This window comes from Lepus europaeus, chromosome X, assembly GCF_033115175.1.
Source record: "Lepus europaeus isolate LE1 chromosome X, mLepTim1.pri, whole genome shotgun sequence".
In the NCBI taxonomy this organism is placed as follows: domain Eukaryota; kingdom Metazoa; phylum Chordata; class Mammalia; order Lagomorpha; family Leporidae; genus Lepus; species Lepus europaeus.
The window spans coordinates 98183329-98194613 of NC_084850.1; positions in this window are offsets into that span (position 1 = coordinate 98183329).

Genomic DNA, 11285 nt, shown 5'->3' on the forward strand with positions numbered 1-11285 from the left:
CAAGAGCTGACAGATGAGATGCACCATCAGATCCCAGACAGTCACCCAGAGGCCGCTCAGGCTGTTCCTAGGGCTGCTCCTGAGCCAGATTGCACCTGCCAACCCTAAGACCCAGGGACATGGGCTCGAGATGACATGGTCTCTGGTCTGTCGGCAGTTATGGACAATAACAGTCATAAGCAGGTCAATTAGATACAATTCATGAAGTCACGGCAAAGTGAAGAAAACCTGACCCTCTTTATGTCTTGCCTGTCAGAGGCGATGATAAAATATACTGACATGGATCCTGGTTTACCAGGCCTGTTGTTGTTACAAGTCCAATTTATATCTCCATCAGCCCCTGACATCCAGTGCAAACTCCAAAAGCTGGATGACCACCCACAAACCCCCCAAAAGGACCTCATGAATGCGGCCTTTCATGTCGTTGACCGTAGGGATGAGGAAACAAAATTCAAAAGGAAAAAAAAATACAAAATTATAGTATCACATGTTTCCCTCTGTAATCCAGCAAGCCCCTAACTGCACACCAATTCCCAGCCCTCTGGGAACCTGTTATCCATATGTCAATACTGGGCCCTGGGCCAAGGCCTGCCCTAACCCAACGCCTCCCACTAAACCAGATCCCAACTGTAGACGGTGGGAACACTGGAACCTTGGCCCTGGGGAGGATGCCTTGCCCACCGGGGGCAACACTCTGTCCTGCCAACTCCAACACAGGACATCTCCTCTCTGCTAATCTGAAGAGTATAAGGAGGCCTGGGTCCTGTAGCACCCATCAGAGATGAGCCCATGGAACCAGGGGTGTCAGGGACAGTGTCTAGCAAGCAGATTTCTGTCTTGATGGATACTGAGACCCGTTTATCTGCTTTACATGACTATCGTGGTCCAATTCTTCCTTTTTTCCTTGTCTCTGTTGCTGCCATAAAAGGTCACGTTGAGACGCCAAATAGGACTTCCATTTATGTCGCTCCTTTGGAGATATTACTGCCTTACATTCTTTCCTTACTCTTCTCAGTTGCCCCCACCCCCACCCTTCTGGACAGAGACTCTCTCCACTGCTTGGGGACATCTGTCTTCATTCCCACAGGGGATGAAACCTACATGTTTATCCTTCATACTACAGGCTTTCCTCTCGCCACCTCTCCTTCCCAGACCCCCAGTTTTCCCCAGTCAACCCTCTAGTGCGGGATGCACTAGAAAACGAATGGCTCTTATCATCCAGTACAGGACCTCTGATGGTGTATTAATGCCGCTGTCCATCCCACACGCTCCGTTGTGCCTAATCAATAGTCTCTCCTCTCCCACATACCTCCTATAACTTCATGTGACTCTGTTCTAGACATAAAGAATGCCTTCTTCCTGATTCCTCTCGAGTCATCTTCACAAGCACTCTATGCCTTTACCTGGTCTGATCCCAATTCCCACCTTACCCGACAGCTAACCAGGAATGCCTTAACCCATTTTTTTTTTTTTCAGATAGTCTCCACTATTTTGGACAGACCGTCCAAGCAGACCTCACCTCTATTAATCTGCTACCCTGTACCCTTCTTCAATATGTTCATGTCCTCCTACTCTGTAACCCCCTCCAGACAATTCTGTCTCCAACATACCACAAGTCTTTTACACTTTCACCGGAAAAGGCTATATGGCATCCCAGAAAAATGTCCAGCTAATTTCTACTTCTGTAATGTTTCTGGAACGTTACATTGGGGGTGACTAAAAATTCTCCAGCTCGTGAATTGGATTCATTAGATGAGATGGGAAGAGATTTCTGAACCCAAGACAGGCAGGGACTATGTCCATGATCAGTAGGAAGCAGATACCGAAGATATGATGAGGTCACATACTTCAGCATTGCCTTAAGGTTAGGGTCAGAAATCTCTGAAGGGGGAATGATATAAGTCATATAGATAGATGAAGTTCATGAGCTGGAAGCCACACCTCTCCCGCTGTGTGATCATCTCCACCCACCTGCAGTCAGATGCCCTTTGCCCAAGAAGTCTTTCCCCTTACTCAGGGGCTGGGTGGGGGAGCAGTATCATGTAAACACTTCCATTTCTTTTTTTAGTGTTTAATTTATGTGAAAGTCAGGGGTGGGGAGAGAAAGAGAGAGGAGGAGCGAGAGAGCGAGAGCGAGAGGGAGAGCGAGAGCGAGAGATAGAAGGAGAGATCATCTGTCCACTGGCTTATTCCCAAAATGGCCAGAATGGCCAAGCCGTAACCAGGTGCCCTGAGCTTGTTCTGGGTCTAGTGGGTGCATGGGGCCAAGTATTTGTGTAATCTTCTGCTCCCCTCCTGGGCATATTAATAGGGAGTTGGATCAGAAGTGGAGCAGCTGGGACATGTACCAACACCCACATGGGATGCTGGCACTGTGGGCTGAGGGTTAACCCAGTGTGCCACAGCACCAGCCCCTCCATAACTTATTATAAAGAGACATCCTTTCTCTGATGTTTGTATTGGGAAGCTCTTAAGGATAAGTTGACTGTCAGTGGATGGGTTTACTTCAATGATTTCTAATCAGTTGCAATGGTCTTTGGAACAGTGTTTATGCTAGTACCATGCTGTTCTGGTTGAAATAGCTCTGTAGATGTATTGAGATCTTGTATATTTGAGATCTTGCATTCTGGGGCTTCCAGGTTTGCTACTTTTGTCGAGTATTGATTTGAGTCTTTGAGGATTTTATTACTGCCTTTTGAATATTTAGAATTGGTTTTTCTAGTGCTGTGAAAAATGTAATTTGTATTTTGATTACGACTGCATTGAATCTGTAAAACTATTTCAGTACATTGGACATTTTAAGGAATTTTCCAACCCATGAACAAGGGAGGTCTTTCTTTTATTCCCATCTTCTTCATTTCTTTCATTAGTGCTATGTAATTTTCATTGGGGAAGTCATTCAAATCTTTGGAGATATATATATATCCCTATATATTTATGTTCTTATAATTATTAATGGAACTCTTATTCTAGTTCCTTTTATATTGAGTACATAATTGGTGTATATAAATGCTACTGAGATTTTATAATTTTGAATATGGAAGTTATTTATAAAATAAAGGATGAAAACTATAGAAGCCCGACATAGGACTGGCCTCTAAAAAATAAATTTTCACTAAAATCAAGAAACCAACACTTGACAAGATTTAAGTAAGCCTATAGCAGTTTTCTAGGTTTTGTCATCGCCAGGCCAAATCACTTTTTTCATATAAAGGCAGTGCAGTTGTTCAAAGAAGGCATCATGAGCCAGTTCTATCACTAAAGGAAATTAAAAGCTTATTGGTGAAAGAATGCAAGTAAACTGTTTAAATCATATTTAAAGACAATGATAGGAAACAAATTCCAACGTGGTAGCTTATTAATTGTTGACCGTATCCTGCAGTCAGCAACTGGAGAAGGCCTTGTCTCAGTTTGAGTGACTGGAAAACATGTATAGACAAGGTGCAACTAAAGTTGAGAGTGAGCTATAGGATACATTTGCATATTTAATTAGAAGGCAGAAGGTCATAGGCAAAGGGGTCCTAGGGAAACTAAAAAATGTGTAAAAGTGTTCAACTGTACAAAAATGGACACAAATATCTGAAACGCTCTTCTCTATCTTCTTATCTAACTGGACATCGCTCGAGCTGCTCAGGTTCCTACTGGAAACCAACTCCTCTTTGAAGGCTTCCCTTAATCTCTTTTCTTTTTCTTTTGTGAATTTCAAGTGTTATTTAAGTTCTACAGTTTCATATGTACAGCCTTAGGAACACAGTGATACTTTTCACCCGACCCTCCCTCCCGTTCCGGCTTCCCCCCTTCCTCCTCCTCCTTCTGTTTATAAGCTCATAAAAAGCCAGAGAAAGTGAAAGCACTCTCTCTCTCTCCTCCTGAACCCAGAGTGTGCAGAGTAGGAAGAGTCTTTGTCTTTGTCTCTCTTTGCCTTTCCTGGGTCATTCTCCCTAAATAAAGCCCACATATGCATGTGTATTTTCCTCACTTTGTAAATAAATGTTGTCACTCTGCACGTCCTGTTTGTGCCTGTACTTAGGATGGTTCTAAGTAAAAGGCAAGAGTTGAGAATAGACATTTAGGCCCAACCTAGCCCATAGCAGTGTGATGAGCTTCACAGGGATTTGGAGCAGGTTGTAGGTATTCCCTGCACAACACTTCACAGACGGTATCCACGGCAGGCCCTGGTGTTGCAAGATCAGAGTTGCAAGATCAGTGCTAGCTCCAAGAGTTGGCTAGATTTAGAGACGTCAAGGTGCTTACCAGATCCAGAGATTCAAGAGTTGCACTAATGCTGAGTGGAGGAAGAAGGACCCACAGATGCTGATAGGTGAGAGAGATTTTAGCCCTGTAACAGTAGGGAAAGCTGTCTGGGGCCACTCTCTGTGTGTTCTTATTGGTTTGGGTTGGGCGCTGCTACCTCTGGCCTGAGTATTGAGAGTGTGGTAATACCCAAACTCTGGCCATGTCCATGGGAGAGGCTGGAGCCTGAAGCCCTGAGTCCCTTGCTGGGCTTTGACTGAGCATGGGTACGCTGGGTCATAGCTTTCTGAATGTTGCAGTGTTGTACTGTATTAGGCTTAGCACAAAGAGACCGATTTGGAGTCCAGGTGATTAAGTGTTGCTGAGCTGAGTGAAGCACCTAAGGATTACACCCTAGCAGTGGGCGTGTGAGCTGGGTGCAGTCAGGGAGTTCCAAGGACCATTCATAGGTGGCCCAAGACTCTAGAGTGATACCTGAGATGGATGTGTTGGAGCACCTCTGGCTACTGTCAGTGTGGGCAGGGGATGTTGAAGCTGACTGGTATACTTGGAGCACCAGCTCTTCAGGGTACAATAATGAAACCAGCCAATTTATAGTCAGAGTGACCTCACATTATTAGTGCACTTCACCCTCTCTGACATGTGCACCATCCAGAGCACCATCTCACTGTTATGTGCCCTCCACCCCACTGAGGTCCATGCCCAGTGTGCAGCCTCTGTAGTCAGACTGGCGGGTACATGAGAACCCAGCTGCAACCTGCTATTACAATTGGAGAGGCCTTCTTATTTCAAGAGACCTAGGGGCCATCTATCCCATTTGTCCTACCCCCACTCACCACTGCACACTCACCACTGCACCGCAGAGCACAGTGTGGACCTGTGCTCTGGGATCATGGCTGCACTGTTGGACCCAGCTTGGTGATTGGCTCTCAGTCTGCCTTGTTAGCATGCAGAAATTTCTTCGTGGCCCCTGAGAAAAAGATAATTAAGGAGTTCTGGTGGGTGTCCATCCTAATTTTCAGACATTATGTTCACTATTTTTGTTCTGTGTTCCTTCCCTGTATTTCTCCTTTGCACTTAAACGTTTCTTCTGTGGAAGTATCTGCCTCTAGCAGATAACTTGATATTTCTACTTTAAATTCAAAAGTAGTATCACTTCCTAGAGTTGTAATTTTAAAGGTGAATTTAAAATATTTTAACACTGAAACGATTACATTATGTAATGAATGAAACCAATGACAATACAGCACCCATTTCTTATGTTACCCCCTTTATTATCTCTTTTTTTAAAGATTTATTTATTTATTTGAAAGAGTTACACACACAGAGAGAAAGACACACACGCACACACACACACAGAGAGAGAGAGAGAGAGAGAGGTCTTCCATCCGATGGTTCACTCCCCAGTTGGCCGCAATGTCCGAAGCTACGCAGATCCAAAGCCAGGAGCCAGGAGCTTCTTCCGGGTCTCCCATGCAGGTACAGGGGCCCAAGGACCCGGGCCATCTGCTACTGCTTTCCCAGGCCGTAGCAGAGAGCTGGATCGGAAGTGGAGCAGCCAGGTCTCGAACAGGCATCCATATGGGATGCTGGCACTTCAGGCCCTGGCGTTAAACCCACTGTGCCACAGTGCTGCTCCCCCCCCTTTATTCTCCATAGACACCATGCGCTTTATAAATTGCGATTTACACTTTGAATATGGGGAGTCAGACTAAACAGAGGGAGAGAGCGAGTAAGGGAGGGAGGGAGAGAGGGAGGGGCGGGGGGAGGTGACGTCCTCCACCTGCTGGTTCATTCCCCAGTTGCAAACCACAGCCAGCACTGTGTGAGGACAAAGTCATCCGAGTCTCCCACATGTGGAGCAGGGACCCAAGTACTTAGGCCATCTTTCACCGTTTTTCCCAGGCCATTAGCAGTGAGCTGACTAGGAAGTAGAAAAGCGTGGAGCTGATCTGGCACCCATATGGGATGTCAGCTTTGCAGAGACCAGCTTTATGCACTACTCAACAACACCTGCCTCAGATTTATCCTTTATGTTGTAAGGAGACAGCAGAGCCTCAGAGTTACTATTCTTGAAATGCATCGATAAGAGAGGTATACGGCTATAAGTGTTATGAGGTCCGGCTACCTGAGTTAGGACTGAAGCATGGCCTTGCAGGAGAGGTGTTGCACTGATTCTGAAGGGATGGAGTAAGCCTGCTGCAGCCCCTTCTGTCTCTGTTCTTCAAGTAGGGTCCAGTAGTAAAACGAATAAATGATCTCACTACAGCTGAACGGGGGAAAGTAATTCCTACCTTACTGAGGCCTTTCAGGGACATAACTTCTAAAGTATAGAAAAAAAGAAGTTCGTAGCCCAATTCATTCTACTAACATAAAATTGGGAAGCAAGTCCATCAAGGAGAATAGATACCTGTAGAAGCTAATGTCACTCATGAGCACATACAAAAAGACATGAAACATGCTTTTCATACAGAGATTACCCCAAAGGGATAATACAGTTTCACGATCTTCTCAGAAAAATACAAGGTTGCTTTAAACACAGGAATGTACCACACAATCCGCCAAATTAACGCAACAGTGCAGAAAGATCCGCAGATCAATAGTGTGGAAAGATCATCTAAAGGGATGTACCACAAGTGATTAATGAAAGTCCACAATATTCAAGAATTTTTCTTTCCAAAGTAGAAACAGCAGAGAACTTCACATTCTGATAAAGTATATTTCAAAACAGGAAAACCCCACACTTATATGCTGAAGTGCTTAAATTTTTTCATTTCCCATATGCATAAGGAAAGAAGCTGCTATATTTCTGGCTTTATTTCAAATTGTATCGTGTGGGCCTATCGAATCTTTTCAATTGTTTAATGATTTCAATGACGGGAATAGCTGTTGCTACTCAAGGAACGTATGATTGTGTGTGCTGAAAATCAGAAAAGACCTAGAGAAAAAAAGTATAATAAAATATTTCACAAGGTTGACAAACAGAAACTCAATTAGCAAACATGATTTCTGTACCTACCAAACCCATCAGAACATAAAATTTCAAATTGGATACAAAGATGACCAAGATTTCTCTACCACAGGAAAAACTTTATTGAGAAACTGAGTTTAAACATCCATCCAATGGGAGAACAAATGGCCGGACTTCTGGTTGTCTTCGTTTAAACCTCTGGCCATGCTTCAACCTATAATACAAACACAACATTCAGGAACAGTCCGATGCAGAACATGCCTGAGACAACCTCCGTGAGAAACCTCTGCTTTGGTGTTATAAGACAGACTGAACGTAGAGGCTTGTAACTGTCAGGCTTGGGCTTACTTTTAGTTAGATCTCTGTGGAAACATGGAAGTTGGATGGCTGAGCATACATATTATCACTACTTGTTAAACACAAACACAATACGCATTGTAGTAGGACAAGGAAACCTAGAAGCTGTTCAAGTTCAGAGCAGATGAAATCAAATGAACCTTCTAAAAGGTAGTTTGAAGTAGAAAGCAAAAACCTGTTTTCTTTTAAAAACTAACACACACATAAAAATATCCTAAGCCATACAGCAATCTTTTTATAAAGGTGTGATTTAAATGTGGCTTGATATCAAATTCGGATTACAAGATGCATAAAAGTTAATGTCACATTTGCCACAGCCTATGTGCAATAATGGGAAGTCTACCAATGTGTTTGTCTTTTTTATGTTGTGGAGATGTGCAATGAGGATTCTGTGACCTGTTTTCTACTATGCATATTTTTAAGTAAGATAAATATTTATCCCAATTTTTCATGCATACCGTATGTGTAAATAGGAATCAATGTTTTTTTTTTTTTTTAAAAGTTTGACAGCGTGAGTGGGCAGCAAGATGGCGGAATAGGCAGGGAGCACACTATTAGTCCGGGGGGAGAGAAAGTTTAATATAAGTGGAGATACTGCAGGGTCAAGGAAGAGTAGGGGAAGAAACAGCAGAGGAAACTCTTCTGGAACTAGTGATTCACAGTGGACCTGCGTGGAGAGCGTGGGAGCCCAAGTTCGGACACCAGCGGCAGAATCAACACACCAGCGCTGGAACGCGAGGTGAGCCGAAACTCAATAGCCCGAGATACCAGCGGGCAAGCGGAAAGAGGAGACTAGAGGGAACGAGGCTTGAAACTCCGTGGGGAAAAGTTCACCAGGCTAACTAGAAGAGAGATAGGAAAAAAATAAAAAAAGTGACCGATACAGACACAAGTTTCTCTCTCTCCACTCATCCCTCAAAGGCGAGCAAGACAGAGCAGGCGCCATTTTGGACATACGTCATAAGCAGGGCGACCACAGGTCTGCACCAGCCCTGAGCCTAGCAGAAAAACCTGACTCTGGGGGGAGGGGTGAAATAACAGGAGATTAGCATCTAACTTGGCAACCCAGTGGGAGACTGCAGGAGAATTGGAGCCCACACTGAGGGCAGCAGAGATTCCCTGTGTGGTCCTTGGGAAAGAGCTTCTGATCTCTGGCTCCTGTGGGTATATCAATTGCCTGCTAACTACCTCCAATTAGTTTCAGCTGTGCGGAATTACTTCCCTTTTAAATCAAAAAAAGAGAGATTTACCACACCTAACCTGGGAGTGTCATCTTTGACACACCCTCAACCCTGAGGAACCAAACACAGCTCTCAGGCCACACTCATCTCAAGCCTCAAAGGCTCCACTGAAAGCAGACAGTCCACTTAATATAGAGCCATAGTGTAACAAGAAAAAACACCACAGTGAAGAAACCAAATATCTCCAACATGCCAAACAACAAACGCAAAAACCAAGCTAACAAGAACAAGGAAGACACTATGACGCCCCCAAATGAAAAAGACACCCCAATTCAAGATTATGAAGATGATGAGATCGAAGAAATGCAAGAAGCGGATCTCAAAAAATTGATAAGAACATTCAGAAGTTCTCAAAAACAAATTCTTGAACTACAGAAATCCTTCATGGACAAGATAGAAAATCTCTCTCGTGAAAATGAAATATTAAGGAGGAATCAAAATGAAATGAAACAACTAGTGGAACAAGAAACTCTGATAGTGACAAGAAATCATAATGAAATGAAGAATTCAATAGATCAAATGACAAACACATTAGAGAGCCTTAAAAACAGAATGGGCGAAGCAGAAGAGAGAATATCACACTTAGAAGACAGAGAACAGGAAAGGAAACAGGCAAACCAAAGGAAAGAAGAAGAAATCAGAAATCTAAAAAATATTGTCGGGAATCTACAGGATACTATTAAAAAAGCCAACATTCGGGTTCTAGGAGTTCCTGAAGGCATGGAGAGGGAGAAAGGATTAGAAGGCATTTTCAGTGAGATACTAGCAGAAAATTTCCCAGGTTTGGAGAAGGACAGAGGCATCTTAGTACAGGAAGCTTATAGAACCCCTAATAAACATGACCAAAAGAAATCCTCACCACGACAAGTTGTAATCAAACTCACCACAGTGAAACATAAAGAAAAGATCCTAAAAGGTGCAAGAGAGAAACGTCAGATTACTCTCAGAGGATCTCCAATTAGACTCACAGCAGACTTCTCATCAGAAACCCTACAAGCTAGGAGGGAATGGCGAGACATAGCCCAGGTACTAAGAGAGAAAAACTGCCAGCCCAGAATATTATATCCTGCAAAGCTCTCATTTGTGAATGAAGGTGAAATTAAGACTTTTCATAGCAAACAGAAACTGAAAGAATTTGTTGCCACTCATCCTGCCCTGCAAAAGATGCTTAAAGATGTGTTACACACAGAAACACAGAAACATGGTCACCAATATGAAAGAAGGTAAAGGAAGGAAACCTCACAGCAAAAGATCACAGGAAGCTCAATTTCTCTTTGACATAGAATTAAACTCTGATGCTCAGTTAAAGCAATGTGTTAAAGTAATTTTCTATGTTCTCTTGATGTCTGTTAAATTCTAATTGTTCAAAAACAGCTGAATTTTTATTAAGAGCTATGGGTTATTTAAATATGTGCTTATTTTCAAAGATTTGAATAATCACCTTGTAACAATGATCAAATTTGGTCTATGTTATGTCATGATTTTAAGGAATCTTATTTCAACCAGATAGTTTGGATTTTGAGCCTTCTTGGCATTCTTGACAGGCATTCAAAAAATCAAAATTTCAAACAATCTGGACTCTAAAATTTCCAGTAAATCTTGTACTTTGGTTTTTCCAGTTTGGGCCCAACTGAAAAACTCGAAGGACCTATGTCACTCATCTTATAGAGACACCAACTAATCAGGCTATTTGGATTATATTAGAAGTACTGTCAAGATGTGATGTGGTACCAAACTTTAAGTTTCTATAATGGAAAATGCTATTAATACAAATGTTTGAGAATTAAAAAGTCTAATGATCTTGTGTTACTAGACATGATAGTTATCTTAATGAGAAAGCCCCAAGGCCTAAAGGGTTAAATACTTGTAAAATCCTACAGGTGCTTTCAAAAATACTGTGAAGTAAGCAAGTGCCTCTTGTTGGTTGATGAGTTTATAATTTTAAACATGGCGACTTAAAGTCTTTTGTCATCCACAGTTATATATGATGTGCTGCTCATAAAACTAAAGCGTTGTTGGTTCTGTGTGTAGCTGTCCTCCTATAGGTTCCTATGGACTTTTTCCAGCCACTTTTATGGTATTCAGTACTTTGGGATGGCTCTGTAAACAGATGAAGCCAATAATGTATTACCAGTACCAACTGAGAGAAAGTATGGTTAACTGAGGTTACTAAAAACAAAAAGCAATTCAAATCAATAGGCAATCTACAAAAAGAGTTAAAGATTTTAAAAGCTATTATTGAAATTGCTATATTGGTCTATTATGCTATGTTCTATGTGTGTACATATTGTATGTCCACATGGGGAAATTTTATTAAGAGTTTTATTTTAAATGGCTTATAGATAAGATTGTCCATAAATTTAAGCTGCTAAAATCAATCAAAGATACATTTTAATTTGTGGGACCTGAATCTGTGTATCATATGTTTTAGACTTGTTGGTAGAAAGAAACTAAAAACGTTT